Here is a 23,211-nt window from a genome sequence, read left to right as displayed (position 1 = left end):
ACCACTGTCTCTATACATCTTGGAAGGCTGTCAGCTGGAATCCAGCTTTATTTCCTGGACCACATCAACACAACAACAACAGTCGTCTTCACATCAACTCAAAACACATGATCACAACAAGCTTCTGGCTCATCTGATTGGTGACTGTTGTCTCTCTCTCTGTCTTTCTGTCCAATCCTGAAGCCTGTCTCCATTCTCCTCTCACAGCTTCACTGAGAAGCTGCAGGTTTACAGGAAACACTGGATCTTTGATACCAACTGTGTTTAGGACGATACTGATGAAAGCAGCATGGACTGACTGGAACCCTCTACTGACCTCATAGTCTCCAGTTTATAGTCTGGACTCTTCTTAAGATCAAGAAGCTGCTTCACATCTGAATCCTTCAGGTTGTTTTCACTCAGCTCCAGATGTTTCAGATGGGAGGGGTTGGACTTCAGAGCTGAGACCAGAGAATCACAGCTGATCTTTGACAAACTGCATCTCCACAACCTGAATAAAGAATAAAAGATGTGAGTTTACAAAGTTCCTGTTGAAATCATCCAGAGTTTCATCATGTGTTCAGAGCTGAAGGTTCAGAATGAACAAGTTTAAAACCTGGAAACTCCAAACAGGTGAATCCAACAGGAAGCAGCTTCAAACAGTCAAATAGAAGAAGAGAAGAAGAACTCTCATTAATATTAATGACAAACATGCTGCTGCTTCAATGAAGACGTGGCTCCATCTCTACAAGCACAACTAAAAACCCTCAGACATTTATTTCACTTTCTACTCAAAGTTCAGAGAAATGTTGACTAATGATGGTCCAGACTCTAAGAGAAGTTCAGGTGATGATGGAGACATTTAAATGAGGACTAAACATGACGCTTCATTTCATTATTGATCTTTACTTTTAATTAGTTGTCAAACCTGACTGGACCATTTTCATTACTGTCCATGGACATAGTTCAACAAGCTGCTGCCATGTTGACTATTACTTCTGGTAATATATTACATTGATGATAGACTTTAAAATGAGAGAAACCAGAGAAAAGAAGAAAGTCATTAGAAAGTGGAAGCAGCAGATGTTTGCTACTGCTCCCTGATCAATGACTCCAACAACCAATCAGCTGATTGATCAGCTCCATCTTTCATCAGCAGCAAAATGAAATATTGAATATTTCAGCTTCTAGACCATCACATGGTTCATCCAAGTGTTGGAGCAAACAGAGACTGAATATTAGTTACTGCCTCATAAATAAAAGAAAACTCAGTTTATCAAACATATCAGATCTACAACAGCAACAGACAGTGAACTCACTCCAGAGTCTCCAGTCTACAGTCTGGACTCTCCAGAAAACCACACAGCTGCTTCACTCCTGAATCCTTCAGGTTGTTGTTACTCAGCTCCAGATGTTTCAGATGGGAGGGGTTGGACTTCAGAGCTGGTCCCAGAGAATCACAGCTGATCTCTGACAAACTGCAGCTCCACAAACTGAATAAAGAATAAACAATGTGAGTTTAATTCTGTGTTGCTGCCACACTAGACCAGGTCTCCTCTGTAAAATAGATCTCTGATCTCAATGAGACAAACCTGGTTAAATAAAAAATAAAAACCACGAAGTTCATTGTTCTCTATCACTGACACTTTAGAGACTAAACTATTTCAATACATGACCACTTCATCGATATCATCAAAGAAAGGCCAGTAACTGATGTGAGTTTTATTTTTAAATTGTCCAAAGTTTAGAGTCACCACAACTTTACCATCATATTCATCTCAGCACACAAAGAAAACATTGAGTCTGACCCCAGAGTCTCCAGTCTACAGTCTGGACTCTCCAGAAAACCACACAGCTGCTTCACTCCTGAATCCTTCAGGTTGTTGTTAGTCAGGTCCAGATGTTTCAGATGGGAGGGGTTGGACTTCAGAGCTGAGACCAGAGAATCACAGCTGATCTCTGACAAACTGCAGCTCTTAAACCTGAATAAAGAATAAAAGATGTGAGTTTACAAAGTTCCTGTTGAAATCATCCAGAGTTTCATCATGTGTTCAGAGCTGAAGGTTCAGAATGAACAAGTTTAAAACCTGGAAACTCCAAACAGGTGAATCCAACAGGAAGCAGCTTTAAACAGTCAAATAGAAGAAGAGAAGAAGAACTTGCATTAATATTAATGACAACATGCTGCTGCTTCAATGAAGACGTGGCTCCATCTCTACAAGCACAACTAAAAACCCTCAGACATTTATTTCACTTTCTACTCAAAGTTCAGAGAAGCTCAGATGAAAACGGGACATTTCATATTTAAAATCTGATTTGAAATGATTGAAGCCTCTGTTTGGATAAAGTAGATTTTTCATATATAATCAACATGTAAATCCAATCCCTGATCAAGAAAACTTCGTCAGTTGAAACAAATGTAGGTTGAGAGGATCTTCTGGGTCCACTGATAATCAGATGTTTTCAGGTTTTAAAGTGTAGCAGTAGAGTCATGATACTGAGTTTAGGACTTTTCTGTTATTCAGTTTCCTGGGGACCCATCTCTCTTCCACCATGATAAAAATAAAAACCATCATCAGCTAGTACAGAACATGCCAGGCCAGTCCTCCTTGAATCTCTGGAGTCTCCTTCTGGAAACCCTCCAGGAGGAAATGCCAGTGTTGAGCCTCAGCTCAGCTGTCTTTAAAGAACTAATCCCTCTCCTTACATCATTCTTTAACTGGACTCTTAAAGATGAGGAAGAAGATCAGCCATCCTCATTGAAAGAGAATAATCATTTATCCCCAAAAAGGGAATGGCTTCAGAAAACTGTAGCGATGTCAGGCCCATACCTATTCTCTATGTAGACTACAAGATACACATCTATTATAGCAAAGAGATATGAGACATTTATGACAGACCAGACTGGTTTTATTGTAGGACTCTAAACACAAGACAATATTAAGAGGACTCTGTAAATAATCAGCTCCATCCAAACAACAGACCAGAGCTATTTTGATGAGTCTTGATGTTTTTGATAGAATACATTGGAGCTTCTTGTATCTCAGACTGAATTAAATCCATTCAAACTATTTATTCAAAGCCTCCAACTAGAATAAGAATCGATGGCATTCATGTCCTCTGCCTCCTGATCTGGAGGCTCCTTCTCTTTTCTTTGTTTCTGGTGTTTAATTACAGGAGTGGAGTCAGGTGAGAGGAGAAGTTCACCAGCTGTTAGTGACTCAATCAACTCCACTATTTATTCCAGGCTTCCCTCCATCTCATCACCACATCAGTAGACATGTTCAGACATCAGTGTTTTGTGAATTTCAGTCCTCATCATTTCTTTATCTGTAGTAGTTAGACCCTGTTCTTCTCATCCTGCTCTGTAGATACTTTCTGTCTGTTTTACCTCTGCCTGGTTTTAGAACTGAAAGAAGAACTTTGTGTTCAGCATCTTTTAAAAGAATAATCACCAGCTGAATCCTGAAACTCTGCTTGTTGTGTTCTTCTGGGTTCAGTAGTGAACCTCCACCCTGACGCCTCCCTCCTCTTTGCCTCCAGTAAATGGTTTTAGATTTGTACAGAGCTTTTCTACCTACTGCTGCTCAAAGCTCTTTCCAGTTTGTATTCGTAATGTCAAAAAAAATGATGCTGTCATATGCGTGAGTCTGAGAAAGTGTTGGGATTGTTTTTATGTATGAATCTAAAAGCTGTGAGTGGGAACTCAATTTCCTGGACTTGAACTCCATATGGTTCCTCATGCACAGCATCAAACATCTCCCAGTCAGTTCCAAAGAGCTCCATGTTCAACATTATGTCTCAAATTAATTATTTTATATTTTGCAAGTCTGTGATAATTAACTAGCACAAGCCAACTTCTAATGCTAATACTAGCACTAACTTAGCGTCACCGGCATGTTGTTCGCTTTCAAGCTAAAGCAGGAAGTCTGCAAGTCCATGAACTGTATATTATTTAAAACAGTACAATTAAATAAATATTGTTTATACACACTATTGACTTTACCTGTGATGCTTCACCTGAGCCGGAAGCTCCACCCGGTCCACCGCGACAAGCCGTCTTTGGCTTCGGCGCATGCGTGTTTGGAGGAATCGCGGTTCGATTATTTTCCCCTGTGACCTGCCTGTGACCTACGTGACGTCATTTCAACACTTTTCTACTCGTACCCACAAACTTGAATTCTTGTTCACAGTGAGACTTCGTAGTCGTAGAAATTAGAGTTGTATTCACAAGAGGATACGAGGGTTACGTTCGTCCCACCCTTCCTACGTTCGTCACGTGAGTAAGCGTATTGCGTCACTTCCTGATTCTGCACCGCTGCTGTGTGTGCTCACACTGTTTTAGCTCCGTTAAACATTTTCTGTATAAGTGGTGAAACTCGTGTTTTGAGTTTACCCAACCACCTGTCCTCTGTAGCACCTTGTTAATCTCACGTTTCTTCTCAGTTTAATCAACTTTGGTGGTGTATTTAGCGGTTAACTATGGCTACTTTCTCTCCCTCTGCTTCACCTTCTCTCTCCTGCTCGTCGTGCCACATGTTTAGCTGCTCCTCTGCCTCCTTTAGTGTTAATGGTACCTGTAATAAATGTAGTTTATTTGTAGCTTTGGAGGCGAGGCTCTCTGAATTGGAAGCACGGCTCCGCACCATGCAAAACCCAATAGCTAGCCAGCGCCCTGTAGCCGGTGCGGGCCGACCAAGCGCAGCTCCTGTTAACATAGCTCCTGCTAGCTGTCCCCCTGCAGCTCCCGTTAGCATAGCTCCTGCTAGCTGTCCCCCTGCAGCTCCCGTTAGCATAGCTCCTGCTAGCCGTCCCCCTGCAGCTCCCGTTAGCATAGCTCCTGCTAGCTGTCCCCCTGCAGCTCCCGTTAGCATAGCTCCTGCTAGCTGTCCCCCTGCAGCTCCCAAGCAGCCGGGAAACCAGGGCGACGAGGTTACAGTACGAAGGAAGCATAGTCTTACCCGGCCCACGGAGCACCACCAACCGCTTCACGTTTCTAACAGATTTTCCCCACTCGGCGACAAACTCGCTGAGAAGCCAACTCTGATAATTGGCGACTCGATTTTGCGGAACGTGAAGTTAGAGAAACCAGCGACCATAGTTAGATGCATTCCAGGGGCCAGAGCGGGCGACACTAAATCTTACTTGAAACTGCTGGCTAAGGCTAAGGCTAAGGCTAACTATGGTACGATTGTTATTCACGTCGGCAGTAATGACCAACGGTTACGTCAATCGGAGGTCACTAAACTTAATGTTGAATGTGTGTAAGTTTGGTAAAACTATGTTGGACTCCGTAGTTTTCTCTGGTCCCCTGCACAATCTGACCAGTGACGATATGTATAGTCGCATGTCGTCATTCCACCGCTGGTTATCTAGGTGGTGTCCAGCCAACAACGTGGCCTATGTTGAGAATTGGAACTCTTTCTGGGGAAAGCCTGGGCTGATTAGACGAGATGGAGTTCATCCCACCTTGGCGGGTGCTTCTCTTATCTCTAGGAATTTGGCCGATTTTATTAACACCCCAAAACCATGACAACCCAGAGTTCAGCCCAGGAGGCAGAGTTGCAGTCTTACACGCCTCTCTGCTGCTTCTCTAGTACTGTCTCACACCTATAACTCCCCAAACTCCACAGATGTGCTGTCTGCTCCCAGATTTTTAAATGGAAAAACTACAATAGAGGAGTTATTCATAGGAACCTTATCCAAATCAACACAAATTCACTAGTACAACAGAGCAATAAGAAAATTAAATGTGGTCTTTTGAATGTCAGGTCTCTCTCATCTAAATCTCTTTTAGTGACCGATTTGATAACTGATCATCAGATTGATCTATTTAGTTTGACTGAAACGTGGCTGCAGGATGATGAGTGTGTCAGTTTAAATGAGTCCAGGCCACCCAGTCATAGTAACTATCACATTCCTGGAGGCTCAGGCCGAGGAGTGGCAGCAATCTTCCACTCTGATTTATGTATTAATCCTAGACCTAAGCAAAGCTTTAATTCGTTTGAAAGCCTCACTCTTAGTCTTGCTCATCCAGACTGGAAAACACAAAAACTAATTCTCTTTGTTGTGGTGTATCGCCCACCTGCACCTTACTCTGAATTTTTAGCTGAATTCTCTGAGTTTCTATGTGATTTAGTGCTTAGAACAGATAAAGTCATTATAGTAGGTGACTTTAACATCCATGTTGATGTTGGCAGTGACAGTCTTAGCTCTTCATTTATATCATTATTAGACTCAATTGGCTTTTCTTAGAATGTAAATGGTTCAACTCACTGTTTCAATCACACCTTAGATCTTGTACTAACTTATGGCATAGAAACTGAAGGTCTAACCGTATATTCTCACAACCCTCTATTGTCTGGTCATTTTCTTGTAACATTTGAATTTACTATAAGTAATTACACAGAAATTGGAAAGACATTTCGTTATGGTCGACACTTATCTGATGATGCTGTGACTAGATATAAGGAATTAATACCTTCAATATTTACCTCAGCGCCTTATGTTAGTGATGTGGATGTCAGCAACCACAATCTAACTCCATCACAAATAGATTATTTTGTTGACAGCACGACAGCATCGCTTAGTACAACTTTAAATCTAGTTGCTCCTCTTAAAAAGAAGGTGGTAAATCGAAGGAGGGCAGCTCCATGGTATAATTCACAGTTGCGTAGTTCAAAGCAGACAGTTCGAAAGCTGGAAAGAATTTGTCATTCCACTAGTTCTGAAGAAGCTCACATAGCCTGGAAAGATAGTTTAACAACTTATAAAAAAACTCTCCGTAAGATTAGAACAGCGTATTATTCTTCATTAATAGAAGAAAACAACAACAACCCCAGATTTCTTTTCAGCTGTAGCCAGGCTGACAAAGAGTCACAGCTCTGTTGAGCATCTATTCCTTCAGACCTCAGCAGTAATGATTTCATGAGCTTCTTCACTGATAAAATTGTTGGCATTAGAGATACAATTCATAGCACCCTTCCATCTGTCAAAGATGTAAGTACAGTGGCATTAGAAACCTCTGTAGGACGAGTCAGTATTTGGATTCTTTCTCTCTAATTGATCTTCCTGAGCTCACTTCAGTTATTACAGCATCTAAACCATCAACTTGTCTTCTAGACCCCATCCCGACTAAGTTGCTCAAGGAGGTTTATCCATTAATTAATACCTCCATATTAAATCAGATTAACTTATCTTTATTAACAGGATATGTGCCCCAGTCTTTTAAAACTGCTGTAATTAAACCATTACTTAAAAAACCCACACTTGACCCAGATGTTTTAGCCAACTATAGGCCAATTTCCAACCTTCCCTTTATCTCTAAAGTTTTGGAAAGGGTTGTTGTCAATCAGTTGCTTGATCATTTAAACAGGAATGGTTTGTTTGAAGAGTTTCAGTCAGGTTTTAGAGCTCATCATAGCACAGAAACAGCTCCGGTTAAAGTCACCAATGATCTCCTCATGGCTTCAGATAATGGACTTGTCTCTATTCTTGTCCTGCTAGATCTCAGTGCTGCATTTGACACTATTGATCACAGTATTCTACTACAGAGACTTGAAAATGTGATCAAAATTACAGGAACTGCACTAGACTGGTTTGAATCATATCTGTCAGACAGATTCCAGTTTGTCCATGTAAACAACAACTCTTCTATATATACCAAAGTAAGCTATGGGGTTCCTCAGGGTTCTGTGCTAGGACCAATATTATTCATATTATACATGCTTCCCTTAGGCAATATTATTAGAAAGCACGGCATAAACTTCCATTGCTACGCAGATGATACCCAGCTATATTTATCCATGAAACCAAATGAAACTAATCAGCTGGTTAAATTCCAAGCGCCTTAAAGACATAAAGGCTTGGATGACCTGTAATTTTCTACTTTTAAACTCAGACAAAACTGAAGTTATCGTATTTGGCTCTAAACATGTCAGAGATTCATTATCTAATCACCTGCTTTTGTTGGATGGCGTTACCTTGGCCTCCAGTACTACTGTGAAAAACCTTGGTGTTATATTTGACCAGGATATGTCCTTTAATTCTCACATAAAGCAGGTGACCAGGACTGCTTTCTTCCACCTTCGTAATATCATCAAAACTAGGAGCATCCTTTCTCAGAGTGATGCGGAAAAACTAGTTCATGCATTTGTGTCTTCCAGGCTGGATTATTGTAACTCGTTACTGTCTGACTGTCCAAGTAGCTCTTTAAAAAGCCTCCAATTGATTCAAAACGCTGCAGCAAGAGCACTGACAGGAATTAGCAAGAGAGATCATATTACTCCAGTATTAGCTTCTCTTCATTGGCTCCCTTTAAAATCTAGAATTGAATTTAAAATCCTCCTCCTTACATACAAGGCCCTGAAAGGCCTAGCTCCATCATATATGAAAGACCTCATAGTATCATACTGTCCCAACAGATCACTACGATCTCTAAGTGCAGGACTGCTTGTGGTTCCTAGAGTTTCTAAAAGTAGAATGGGAGGTAGAGCCTTCAGCTATCAGGCTCCTCTTCTATGGAACCAGCTCCCAGTTTGGGTTCAGGAGGCAGACACAGTCTTTACGTTTAAGGTCAGGACTAAGACATTCCTTTTTGAAAAAGCTTATAGCTAGGGCTGGACTTAACCATCCCTTAGTTATGCTGCTATAGGCCTAGGCTGCAGGGGGACGATGCACTGAGGACATGTCCTCTCCTCTTTCTTCTCTGGCTCCTGTCCTATAATATCTTATCATTTTATTTTCTATCTCTTATAATTTACTAACCACTGTGTCTCCCTCTCTCCCCTCTCCCTCCATCTTCTTGTGAGGGTCTCTGGTCTGGAGGCTGAATATCTGACCTGTGGAGTTCTAAGCTACATCTGCTGCCGTGGCCTCATCAACCAGCCCAGTCTTCATGGTCTGGAGTCTGTGTATCAGACCTGTGGAGCTCCATAAACTACATCTGCCCCAGTCTTCATGTCCTCCTCCAGGTGTCCACTCCTACCTAGATGAACAATTCACCAACCTGCCCATGATTCCTGTTATACTCACAAACTGTCACAGATCATCAGCTATGTGTTATATTACTAGACCCTACATGTTTCCTTCAGCTTGATGTTTGTATCTATGACAGAAGTTTGTTTATCTTGTTTCTCCTGCTCTTCTTTTCTCTTTATCTTCTCTGTTTCTAACCGGCTGGCCTTCGGCAGATGGTTCCCTCCATATGAGCTGGGTTCTCCTCAAGGTTTCTTCCTGTTAAAAGGGAGTTTTTCCTTGCCACCGTCGCCCTCAGGCTTGCTCTGGAGGTTTCAGGCTGGTTTTTGTGAAGCGTCTTGAGACGATTTGTATTGTTATTGGCGCTATATAAATAAAACTGAATTGAATTGAATTGAAGACTTTTCACTCACAGCTTTTAGATTCATACGCACATAAAAACAATCCTAAGCCAAACAATTTCTCAGACTCACGCATATGACAGCAGAATTTTGTGTACAACAACTTTATAGACATACAAATGTTTAACATTACGAAAAGGAATGGTTAGAATCGTGCACACATCTTTTTGATTGCTCTCTTACTCCATAGAAATTGAGGTTTAAATCTATCCTCGTTAGAGCTCCATTCATAGGGTAAGTAGCCCAGGCACACAGTTCCCCCTTACAACGATAGGTAACTACCAGCCATTATGGAAATGATGACCCTAGTTTCTTGTCTAACAAGTTTCTGATGGGTGTACCCACAGAGTTTTTTCCTATTTAAACCTCAATTTCCCACTAGTCTGTCAGAACTGAAGAAGGTACTTGGATGAAGAAATTTCCACAAGTCCAGTCGACCTTTTTCAACACCTTTTGGATGTTTAGCGAATGAGCTGTAACTCTGGTAAAGTCTCATCTGGTGATATCCCACAATTCTCTTAAATTCTTGTCACTTTGAGGAATTTGGACTTCAAATGAACTGGTCACATGACCTCCTGCATCATCTCCAGGGAAACGACAAATAAAGTATTTCCACTGCACTTTTATATTGATACATCTGAAAAGCACCTCATGAGAGCGTAAAAAGGTTTTAGCTTTAGATAACTGGGAGGATTTTATAAATGAAGGTGTTTCCATCACCAGGTTTTATTGTGATATTTGGGTATCACACATTTCTTGGGATAATGGACTCTACTCATCTGTTCATACACATTCACACCAGCACCAACCACTGGGAACAACTCAGGGTTCAGTGTCTTGCTCAAGGACACTTGGGCATGTGGTCCATGTATCAGGGATGGAACCACTAACCCTGTCACGGCCGCCCTGAGGCTATATGACAGAATGAGGAATTAAAGGCATTAATATTAAAGGACACAAACTAAACCATGCTCATTTGCTGATGAAATCATATGATTGGAGAGTCCCAATACAAGCTTTACCCATTTAACACCTTCACCTTAAATGTGAATGAAACCTAGATTTAAATAAAATTCCATCCCAAGAAATCTAGAGAATGTACAACTGAAATGTGATTCATAACTAAAAAGTATCATGGTTTGATTTATCACTTGTGATTAAATCCTCTTCTAGATTAGTAGAGTCATCCAGAGATGGTCAGCTTTGACACTTCAAAAACAATGAAATGATTCAAATGAACGTTCTCCTGAGGTCGTATCTGTTTAAATTGTTTTTAAAATCTGGGATGTGATGATTTCCAGATTAATACAAAATAATAAAAAACACCAATAACATATTATACCTTCCAAATGGCCAAAGATGCAGGTGGTGTGTGGACAAATGTAAAAGATTATGCAGCACAACTCTCCATTTATTAAATGTTGTGGCAAAGACTATGGAGCAAAGTGGAAACATGTTGAGATAACTGTAGCAGATCTGATGAACCTGTACTAATTAGTAGAGAGAATGATGAACTGGTTTGATTATGACCATAGATTTAACCAGCAACCTTCAGAAGTTGGAATCTATAGAAATGTTAAAGGACAAGTTGACATGTTCAAGTGTGTCTTCCAACAACAGTCACATGTCATATGGACTGATTGCAGAGTTGTTGAGATTCCTGCTGTCCACACTGACTGTGAAGTGGTCTCTTCCTAACACAACTCCACTGTTGAGCTGACACTAATATGAAGCTCCAGCAGTCTGACTGACACTAATCAAAGTTCCTCTTTGAGTTCCTGTCCCTCCACTGCAGCTCAGCAGGAAACACTGTGGAAACACAAACTGATACTGACTGGATGTGCTGAAGAACAAGATGAGTTGAAGATCAACACAACACAACAACACTGTGGATGTTGTCCTCCATCTGGTCTGATTGGAGTCAGACTATAAGGGTATTTGTCCACAGACAGTATGGACAGAAAGAATGATTAGTGACACCAAGAACTCTGTTAATGTCAACACATTTGAAGACTGGACTTGATGTGGTTTGTGATCAGACCCACCACTGATGACTGAGGAGATACCTGCTGATATTCAGGAACATGATGCTCCTTCATTTCAAATCTTTGAGCTCCTTTTCTATATGACAGTCCTGACAAGAGAACTCATCTAAACTGGATCTCCATTCTTCAGGAGCCTGAGAAGAAAAGAAATGAAAACTGACCTCAGAGTCTCCAGTTTACAGTTTGGACTCTCCAGTCCAGCAGACAGATGCTTCACTCCTGATTCCTCCAGGTTGTTTCTACTCAGGTCCAGATGTGTCAGATTAGAGGACTGGGAGCTGAGAACTGAAGACAGAGCTTCACAGCTTCTCTCTGAGAGGTTACAGTCACTCAGTCTGAAGAGACAATGACAGAAAACCCTTTAACTTTGTGACCAGCTGACAGGTTGATGTGTATTTATTGATGATGAACTTACTGAGCTTTGTTGGAGGCTTTGACCACTGGCAGCAGCCTCAGAAGAACCTCCTCTGAAGCAGAGTATTTCTTCAGGTCAAACTCATCCAGATCTTCTCCTGATGACAGTAAGATGAAGGCCAGAGCTGACCACTGAGCAGGAGACAGTTTATCTGTGGAGAGACGTCCTGATCTCAGGGACTGCTGGATCTCCTCCACTAGAGAACCATCATTCAGTTCATTCAGACAGTGGAACAGATTGATGCTTCTCTCTGCAGACACATTCTCACTGATCTTCTCCTTGATGTACTGGACTGTTTCCTGATTGGTCTGTGAGCTACTTCCTGTCTGTGTCAGCAGGCCTCGTAGGAGAGTCTGATTGGTCTGCAGTGAAAGACCCAGGAGGAAGCGGAGGAACAAGTCCAGGTGTCCATTTGGACTCTGTAAGGCCTTGTCCACAGCACTCTGATGGAGACGTGTTAGTTCAGGTGTGTTTCTAAAGACTTTAGACCACAGAGATGTAGTTTGTTGTTCTTCCATCAGGTTGACTCCAGAGTTGATGAAGGTCAGATGGACATGAAGAGCAGCCAGAAACTCCTGAACGCTCAGATGGACGAAGCAGAACACCTTGTCCTGGTACAGGCCTCTCTCCTCTTTAAAGATCTGTGTGAACACTCCTGAGTACACTGAGGCTGCTCTGATATTGATGCCACACTGTTTCAGGTCTGATCCATAGAAGATCAGGTTTCCTTTCTGCAACTGACCAAAAGCCAGTTTTCCCAGAGACTCAATCATCTTCCTGCTCTCTGGACTCCAGTGTGGATCTGTCTCAGCTCCTCCATCATACTTGACCTTCTTGAATTTGGCCTGAACCACCAGGAAGTGGATGTACATCTCAGTCAGGGTCTTGGGCAGCTCTCCTCCCTCTCTGGTTTTCAACACATCCTCCAGAACTGTAGCAGCGATCCAGCAGAAGACTGGGATGTGACACATGATGTGGAGGCTTCGTGATGTCTTGATGTGGGAGATGATCCTGCTGGCCTGCTCCTCATTTCTGAACCTCTTCCTGAAGTACTCCTCCTTCTGGGGGTCAGTGAACCCTCTGACCTCTGTCACCATGTCAACACACTCAGGAGGGATCTGATTGGCTGCTGCAGGTCGTGTGGTTATCCAGAGGTGAGCAGAGGGAAGCAGTTTCCCCCTGATGAGGTTTGTCAGCAGCACATCCACTGAGGTGGACTCTGTAACATCAGTCAGGATCTCAGTCTTGTGGAAGTTCAGAGGAAGTCGACACTCATCCAGACCGTCAAAGATGAACACAACCGGGAAGTCTTCAAAGCTGCAGATTCCTGCTTCTTTGGTTTCAGTGAAGAAGTGATGAACAAGTTCCACCAAGCTGAACTTTCTCTCTTTAACCATGTTCAGCTCTCTGAAAGTCAATGGAAATATGAAGAGGATGTCCTGGTTGGCTTTGTCTTCAGCCCAGTCCAGAGTGAACTTCTGTGTTAAGACTGTTTTCCCAATGCCAGCCACTCCTTTGTCATCACTCTTCTGATTGGTCCATGTCTTCCAGGTGAGGTTTTAAAGAGGTCTTCTTGTCTGATGCTTGTTTCTGCTCTGTGTGGTTTCCTGGATGCTGTTTCTCAATCTGTCTGACCTCATGTTCATCATTGACCTCTGCAGTCCCTCCCTCTGTGATGTAGAGCTCTGTGTAGATCTCATTCAGAAGGGTTGAGTTTCCAGCTTTAGCAATTCCCTCAAACACACACTGGAACTTCTCCTTCAGACAAGATTTAACTTTACGTCCACAAACTGCAGCTTTAAGTCCTGAATGAAGAAACAAGAAATGAGATGAATGAATAAACTCTCCAGTAAATATTCCAACATGTCATTGCTCTAAAGAATGAGTGTGTGAATATATCTTGGTTCATCTCTTGAGATATTAGTAAATGTGTCATTTCTCCAGCAGCTTCAATGTTTAGAGAAATCATCTTACTGCTCTGCAGACAGTCAGCCAGCTCCTCCTGCTTCATTCTCCTCAGGAAGTTCACTGTCATCTTCACTAATAAATCTCTGCTGCTCCTCCTCTGCTGTTCATCCTCACCCTCCAACACCTCCTCATCCTCCCTCTGACTCTCTGAGCATTCTGGGTAATCTGGACTCACAACCTTCTGGATCTTCTTCAGCTCGTTTCTTATAAAAGTGATGATGTTGTCCTCCAGCAGCTGGAACAGAAGACGATATGAATGACACAAGCAGACTGAAACCATGGAGACAAACATCAGATCCATGTTGGACACACTGACAATCCACTGGTCTACAAAGAGTAGCATGGACATGATGGGAAGTAGTTGTTGTACATGTACAGACCAGAAAGATGGAGTCCAGCTGTGTCTGATGCTGCTGGGTAGACTGACCACTGAGAACCTCTGAGCTCTGCTGGTGGACTCTGTGGACCAATCATCAACAATTAGCTCTCATCATGTCTGTCCACACAGAGACAAACACATTCACACAGTCACAGACACAGTTTGTCTTGCTTTTGGTTTACTGGATTATCCTGCCACACTCTGCAGCTCTTTTTGTTTCCTTCTCTAAGTCCTTAATAAACTAAGAGTTAGTTTTTCATCAAGTCCTTTAGTTTCTTGTGTGTGTGTCTGGTTTGAGTTCTGTCTTCTGGCTACATGTTGTGACACAAAGTTTCTCCCAGTAGCACTATAGGCATAGGTAATGAAGAAAATGTTAAATAGTTCACACCTATCATCACTTTAAATGACTCTGATCAACTCCAAATAAATCGCATGAGGTCACAAATTCAACAAAAAAAAATGAAAAACCCCGTTTGTCATCACGTAATCCTATTGGAAAAGATTTTGGGGAAAAAATACTACTGCAACTACATGCCAGAAAAAAGTTGGTTTTCACCATACTGACTGCTTTGGCTTTTGTCATTGAACAACATTTTCTGTCTGTTTATTTCATATTATTTATTTAAGCACCGTTTAAATCATAACTTGATGAACTTTCAACTACTTGTCAAGACTCAACCAACTAGTTCTTTTATATACAGTCTATGGTTGACATAAACTTTTAATTCTGATCAATTTGAAATTTCAGTTTAGGATTTATTTTGTAGTTGGGACATTTTGTCAAAGTGACAAAGGATAATATGTTAAATTGTAGCTGTGTGCAGCAATGTGGGGGTCCAAGCACATCTGCCATCAGCCATAAGCCCAGGGACACAACTAAAATGTGTATTTTAACTTGGGACCGGGTCAGGACCCATATTGCCAAATGTGATGTCAATATGTCAGACCGTTGCCCAGATATGAGCTCACATCGAAAACGGTGCCTTCGACGCCACTTTTGATTGGCTGTGGCGGTCGTACAAATGCGAAACCAAGAACGGCAATTGGTAATTTTTGTGCGGCTTGCTCTGAAGATAGTCTGTGCCGATTTTCATGGGAATCGGACAAAATTTGCGACCCGTGAATCTTTTTAAAGGTTTTTGACAAAATCCAAGATGGCGGAAAATCTATCACGACGCATAATGACGTCATAGGGTAGACTGAACTCAGCATGATCCAAGGATTACAAGGATACCTTGTTTGTAAATTTCGGGGGTACGGTTCAAAAGTTACGTACACAAATGTAGGTAAATATAGATTCAAGCAGCAATGAGGGTCCAAGCAGTTATGGACTCCATACAGCAGACCTGGGTATTTTACGGCCCACGGGCCACATTCGGCCCTTTGGGCATTCCCGTCTGGCCCGCGGTACGTCAGTCATAAGCACAGATGAAGATGAGTATTTATACTGTGCATGCAATACGACTGTGTTGCTTTTATTTTGAACCATGATGTATTCTTTACGTCATTGCACTGTTAGTTCCTGAATTCTTTAAAAAGTAAGATTGAAACAGCTTCTTGCATCTATTAACCCTCAAAAGCCTGAACGGATCGCTGGCATCTGTCAAAGCGGCGGATTTTGAATTACCGTAAGTCACAGTGGTTTGCGCTATTGATAATATTCATTGTGACTGAACACTGGTTAGTTGTGCTTTTGCCTGGAAGACCTTCGTGACATCTCAAGCGTATAACTAACTTTGTTTTTACCAACAAATTGCAGCAACCTTGCGTCATCATTACCATAATGGCAGCATTTTTTTCTAGAACGCGCAACTTGAATATTGTCCATCAGGTAGTTACGGTAATTCAAATACACCAAACTTCTCTTTGTGGGCAGACGAACATTCAGGTCTTAAAGGGTTAAACATTTATTGAGATTTATTGAGATACAGAAAATAATTCATGTAGCTACATGGTCCCTCCTTGGTTCACTGAAGTTTTCCAAAGAGGACAAAGTTTCCAACATTCCAATGCGTTATATCCAAAACTACAGATCCATTGTGTTTCATTTTCCTCTTAAACCTACAGCAAAACCCATAAATATAAATAAATATTTACAGAATATTCTTATGTTTCTGATTACCAGTAGCAGCTTATCAACAAATATAATTCACTGCTTTTTGCAATGGGGGAACATTAGCATTGAGCAGAATTACGTTCAAGTTATTGTTTGGTTTGGCCTCCAACACAGTTCAGGTTTTTCATGTGGCCCCTGTAGAAATTAATTGCTCAGCCATATAGCAAGATAACGCCATGGGGAGATGCAAAAAACCCGGCCGTCAGCGGTTCATATGAAAAGAAATTAGAAAACAGCCAAAATGTGCGGCCTTCGAGTTCCCCCTGTGGGAGAGATGTAAAAAAAGAAATGGGCCAGCAGTGGTTCATATGAAGAGACAGTTGCAAATGTGTGGTCTTTGAGCTCCCCCTAGTGGGGACCCGTTGGTGACGCTAGTACGTATTGACTGGCAACATGTAACTCAGGCAAATTAAATATACAACTGTCTTTGAGCTAGGTGCAAAATTTCACAACTTTTTACCATACGGTTCTATGGGCTGCCATAGACTCCAATGGCCAAAGACGGAAGAATAATAATAACTAGAAAACTCCCTCTGGGAAATTTTGAAGGGGCTACGGGAGCTAATGTCGGGGTACCGCCTCTGTCAACATGGGAGTTAGCACACTTTGCCAACATTTCGCACAATTAGCTTATGGTTAGCACAGTTAGCTTACAGTGAGCACAGTTAACCTGCAGTTAGCACAGTTAACTCACATTTAGCACAGTTAGCTTACGGTTAGCATAATTAGCCTACATTTAGCACAGTTAGCTTATATTTAGTTCAGTCAACCCACATGTCGCACACTTGACCCACAGTGTCACAGAGTTGGCACACTTAACCCACATTTAGCACGGTTAGCCTTTGGTTAGCACAGTTAGCTTACAGTTAGCACAGTTAGCCTGTGTGTGAGAGAGTAATGCACGCTTTCGTGCGCATTATTGTGCATCCTACTACTCTTCCTGTGTGTATATGTAGCTCTAATAACATAAAGTTACCTGTGTGTTTATGTTTGTCCTTGTAAATATTTTGGACACATTCACGAGTTAAAAACAAACGTCTCTTCTCCTTCTCTCAGAAAATCTTTGCATTGGAGTGAATGGAGAGCAGTCAGGTACTTTACCGCAAACAGAGGCTCACAGTTTAAATTCTGTACGTCTCACTGCTTTGCTGAGCACATTGTGAGAGACACAACAAGTTTGTCTACGACTGTGGAAAAAATCATGTGTGTAAATTGTGGCCAGGACGAGCGTGGAAAGAGAAAAATTTCAGGTGATTTCACACAAATTCTCTAACTCTAGGTCCCCTATTGTTGTCCTGTAATAAAGAACGTAGAATAACACACTTCGCTGCTTGGACCCCAATAATAACACTAACAAAAACAATGGAGTTCCTGCAGCGTTGCTGCTTGGACCCCAATAACCAACAGGCAGTGTCCTCATAGCTACTGCAGCCATGGATTAGTGTTGGGCGGTATCCCAATTTTGATACCTTCAAACCGTCTCCACGTTTTACCGCGGTATACGGTATTACCATGACTAATTAAAAATGACGAAGCACGCGTCAGTTTACACAGACCACCTCGAGTGGGCGTAAGCCAGACACAGTAAAAAGAAAGAGAATCCGGAGGATTTTCAAAATAAATCACCCGTGCAAACTGCCGGTCGTAAAAACAGACAAGAGCGAAACTTATTAACTACGTTGCATATAGCAACACGACACTCACGCAACGCGCCGCGGACGGGCCCAGCAGCATCATCAGGCTGTTGGCTTGTGCCTACACCTTTCAGAAACTGAATACCAAACACTACTGATGAAACAATAACAACATAATGTGCACAATATTATCAACTTTTATCAGCTTAAGAAGTGCAAATACAACAGTCAAACAGTTAAATTAACCTGACGATCCAGAACAGTTTCTGTGCAGAATGTGCCGCACACACACCGACAGTGGACATAGAATCATTTTTAGGCACTGAATTAATTATATCTTATATTTAATCCTTATCTCCCATATAAGTACACTGCAATTTTTTTAATGAGTGTAATGATGATATTGAAACTGATACCGTTGCTTTTGAAAGACACCGCCGGTATACCTTATTACCGTATTACCGCCCAACCTACCATGGATATGGCTTCTTCACTCCACCCACACACATGTTCTACCTGTCAGTTACCATTCAAACCAGTGTCCTATGATCCAAAGCCTGCTTCTCAAATCAACCTCCACAGGTTAAAGTGGAAACTGTAGAAAGGAGCTAGTCTCCTCTGACTCATGGATGAAGCTGGACACTGGTTTACCTCTCAGGAGCAGAGGGTTGATGTCCTTTAAATTCAATGATGCGATCATTGGACTGATCACTGTTGAGGGACACACAGCTGGGGTCTGGACTGATCCTGTTAGAGAAGAAGAATCAGTTCAAGTCTGGTTAGACTGGACAGCTTCCAGATGTAACACATTTACATGAGATTAATGAAACTGAAGAGAAATAAACTGGTTAATAAAACATCTCTGGATCAAATATTTATTTATACACAGGACGAGATATTACAATCCCGTGTGCCATGATCTAAGGAAAAACTCCTTTAGAAGCCAGGTCCAACTGGACAACCAACCAGCAGACCAGTGGTCAGCTACTAACTAACCTAGCCGCAGAAATAAAACCCAAGCTAATTAGCCTAGACACCAGCAGTAGGTAATAGAGATGATGGGAATGCAACTACACTCAGACCAGACATCTCTTCCTTCTGCCTATGTCAGAAGCGAGATACAATTAGCCTAGCCACAAAATTAAAACACTAGAAAACACCAGCTTATTAGCCTAGCCAGCAGCAGTAGGTAAGAAATGATGGGACATGCAACTATGCTTCAAACAACATTCCTTACCCTCTGCCAAGATCAGAAGTTACACACAAGAAAACACCAGCAAACGAGCCTCACTAGCAACAGTGTGCAGAGTGTCATTGGGGTTTTCAAGTGGGCTCCTCCCTTCACTGATATTTCATTAAGTTTGGCCCACGACACCTCAAGAGGCTTAACAGTGAGTTCCAGTGTCCCGGAGTCACCCCCCTCAATGCAGCCACCGCGCCACCATGTGCCTTTCAACCAACAGACTAGATTAATCTAACTACAACTGCTACCTATTGACAGTACATAGCTAGCCTTACCTTTAGCATGCTCCCCAGCTAGCGTGCTTCCTCCGTAGCCACAACCACTGACTCGCTCGCTCTGCTGACAGGGACATATTCTTTACAGCAACCCTCTGTTCTTTTCCACAAACGCCCAACTCACACAGGAGAGCAATGGCAGATTTCGCCACAAATCCACGGCAGCCGACCTCCACTGGGCGTACACGGGCGCTCCAGCCTCGCTGCTCAGCTTCTGATGCCAACTCTGCATATTTATCTCTCTTGCTTTTCCTCAATTGCAGCTGCTAAGCATTTCAGAACCTGGTTGTGGCGCCAGATGTATCTCCCTTGGGAGAGAATAACCCTACAACCTGACAAAATGTGGCTGAGCGTTCATACACCAGAACAATGTGGGCAGGCAGCATCTTCGCCTAACCACTGGTTTAGGTTCTGGGAAGATGGCAGCACATCATAAACTACCCCATCATAAATCTAATCCTACTAGCCTCCATGCTCCACATCTCTCTCCACGACACCTTCCTTTTCTCTACACTCTCCCAGTTCACCCACTGTCCTTGCTTAGCCTGCGACACTGCCTTAGTGCATCTCATTACTTCCTCTTGCCTATGAATTTCTTCCACTACCATCCTTCTCTTCTGTTACTGATGCCTTACTTCACAGAGGTTTCCCTGCACACAGTCCCAGGCCTCCACGTCCTTGCTGCACATGCCCCATGATATCACTAAGCCTGAGGGCAGCCTGTGCCTCCTGAACCGCGTCTCTTGGGTTCCACTTCCTCCCTGTTTTGACTGTGGGGGCTGTAGCCTGATACTGGATCTTTGACTGAGTAAGAGTCATCTCCAGTCCAGCCTTAGCACACTTAAACTCCTCTGTTAGACTAGTTACTGGGAGCTCCAGTGTGCCTTTCCCATACAAGGCTGCACCGCTTAAGCAGCGTGGGACACCAAGCCATCTCCTAATTGATGAATTAATCATCCTTTCAAGCTTCTCAACCTTTGTCATTGCATGCACCATAATCTCAGCTTTCCTGGGAGCCCTGACCGGTCTATGCTTGAAATTCCTTGAATCATTTTTCGTCTCAGTCCCTAAAACTGTGCTACATCGCTGAGACTTGCGTCGTACCACCTTCCCAGACTCTTCACTGGCTTCTCTGTCACTGTGGGAATCACCTCCGCATTTATAACAAATTTCTTATCTACTACCTTTCCTTTAACAACTGAGATACTCCGAGACTTACTCAGCTTCACCTTCATCCTAGCCCACTGCAAGTTGCTGTTAACTTATCCAGCAGTCTGCTAGTACATGGAGCAGTAGATGTCACAGTCATCATGTTATCCATGTAGGCCCTAATTGGGGTGAGACGAAGCCCTCCATGCAGCTTTTCTCCACCTACCACCCATTTCAAGGCCCTAATAATCACCTCCACTGCCATTGTAAAGGCTAGTGGAGAGATTGTACACCCTGCCATGATGCCTACCTCCAGCTGCTGTCATGTTGTAGTATACTCTGCTGTAGTAAAGCAGAGCTGTATTTCTGCAAAATATGCTTTGACTAGGCCTTTGATACTGCCTGGAACTCTAAAAAAAAAATCGAAGGCTTCCCATAGCAAACTGTGAGGAACTGTACCAAACACATTAGCCGGGTCTAGAAATACAACATGCAGGTGTCTCTCTTTTCTGGAGATCACCACTGGATTTGGTGCCAAATCATAGTGGTGATTGGTGACTGGTGAATAACAGTTTAAATATTTACAAGAAACATGGAGGAAACATTTTACCTCTCAGGAGCAGAGGGTTGATGTCCTTTAAAATCAATGAGGTGATCATGTGACCGATCACTTCTGAGAGAAACACAGCTGGGATCAGATGAATGACTGAAACCAGTCAACCCGTCCTGCAGATGTCTGACTCCCTCCTCTTTGTCCTCCCTCTGGTCCATGCTGCTGAGTCCACATCAACTTTCTACCTTCATGTGCAGAGGAAACACAAATCATTCATCTGAACATTAACTGGAATCATTTGTGCTGTAAAAACATCAGCTGATCCTCCACTGATTGGCTCTGATTCTGTCAGTTAAAGCTGCTGTGATCCAAACTCTGCAGTGAACATCTTCTCCAAACATGACAGACAGAAACAGTTAGTGAACCCTAACCCTAAGACAAACCAGACTCAGCGTTTATTCAAAGAGCTGAAGAAGAAGAAGAGTCTCCACTCCACACCTGGACACTAGAGACTCAGGTGAGATACTTCCTGGAACCAGTCAGGGCTGCACCTGTGATGGAGGAGGACAGGAAGGAGGGAGGAGGCAGATTTTCACAATAAGAGCACATTTTACAGGATTCAGTAGATTTGAGCTTGTATCATTATTAATATATCATTATTATGAACTTGTTGCTGGTTAAATATCAGAGTGAACCTGGACTCTGATCTGAACATCTGCTGCTCAATTATTCTGCTCGGATTCAGTTGGAATAAAATAAGAAGAATGACCTTTGATTCAGTTTAAACTAACATTTAACAGACATCACTAATAATGACTTCTCTCTTTTAAATCAACAGGAACTAATTAAAGAGGAAACTGGAAAATGTTGTTTTTATTTCCAGAAGAATTTCCTTAAAAATGTCATTTAAAGAGCAGAAACATTAATTTATGAATCATTTCTAACTGGAAACGTTTCTAATCTGATCACTGAGCTGAGAAGGGTTAAAGTTTCTACTTTCTCTTCTTTAATGGACTTTAATGTTGTCATGTAATGAAGGGATTGAAGTGACTGCACAAAGACGACAATGACCCCATGTCCCTGAACTGTAGAAAGAAGTTGATGTGACAGTACTGGAGTAAAAGTACTTAGTTACCTCAGACAGGTGATCACAGGTGATCTCTATAAAATGTGGGATCAGTTTCACACTAGGCCTCATCCAGACTCTAACCTTTCAGCTCTGACTCAGTTTAACGTCAAGTTCAGCAGATTTCTGCTGCTTCTGTTGGAGCTGAGCTGCTGACAGCTGATGTTCACCAAGAAAACATTCAAAACTGCTTCATTACCTTCAGACGGAGGTTGACACGGAGAGAAAAACACCCGCGACACGATCCTGGTGAAAGTGAAACTAAACTGAAACCAGGAAACTACCTGCAGGAACAGGGCCGTAGCTATGAATTCTGGGGCCCTGGAAGAATGTGGGCGTGGCCTCCCCAGCGCAGGATTTTCCATCTATTTTTTTGTTTGTTTGTTTCACAACTGTGTATTATGATGTTTTTCTCAGAGTGGTATTATGTAAATGATGTATTGTTATTTGTCTTATTCACGTTTCTCTAGTTTTCATGTGGGACATTCCACCGAATGGCTGCTAATTTGTTTTATTTTTTCAACACTGATTATAATAACACACATATTTAACTGTTCAGAATGTGTATTGGTCAACCTCAGGCTACGTTATTATTATTATTTTTTTACAAGGTTTGGAAGTCAAAGATGGCTGCATTTTTTTCAGTCCTGTTACCAAAACTCAAGTGACATCTGCAAAGCATGTTTAAAAGCACATCAACTAATTCCTTTGTCTTTCCCTCACAAAAGTCTTCATTTTATAGAAATGATTGGTTATATGTTAAAATAATTACTATTTGTGATGGAAAAAATCACTGTGTATGCACTCAAGTTGCATTTTTCTTAAAGATGAAAAGTAATTTTTACTTTTACCAAAACCTCAAGTTTATCAAATTTCCCATGATGCAACTTATTAAACAACTGAATTAATGATGGAAAACACATAATTGGAAAACATATTAATTAACTAATTA

General features: G+C 42.0%; 1 long non-coding RNA gene across 1 annotated transcript; it reads right to left on the bottom strand.

Moving 5' to 3' along the window:
• Nucleotides 1–18,393: 18,393 nt before the first annotated feature.
• Nucleotides 18,394–22,538, bottom strand: LOC125003410. The gene is made up of 4 exons (XR_007112204.1): nucleotides 22,459–22,538; nucleotides 21,632–21,684; nucleotides 21,191–21,378; nucleotides 18,394–18,660 (listed from the first exon to the last, which is right to left on the bottom strand). It is a non-coding gene; the product is annotated as an uncharacterized LOC125003410 (long non-coding RNA).
• Between the last annotated feature and the right edge of the window lie 673 nt (nucleotides 22,539–23,211).

Source organism: Mugil cephalus, chromosome 24, assembly GCF_022458985.1.
Source record: "Mugil cephalus isolate CIBA_MC_2020 chromosome 24, CIBA_Mcephalus_1.1, whole genome shotgun sequence".
Lineage (NCBI taxonomy): Eukaryota > Metazoa > Chordata > Actinopteri > Mugiliformes > Mugilidae > Mugil > Mugil cephalus.
The sequence above is the reverse complement of the archived record's forward strand: the minus strand, read 5'-3'. Positions and strand labels throughout refer to the sequence as shown.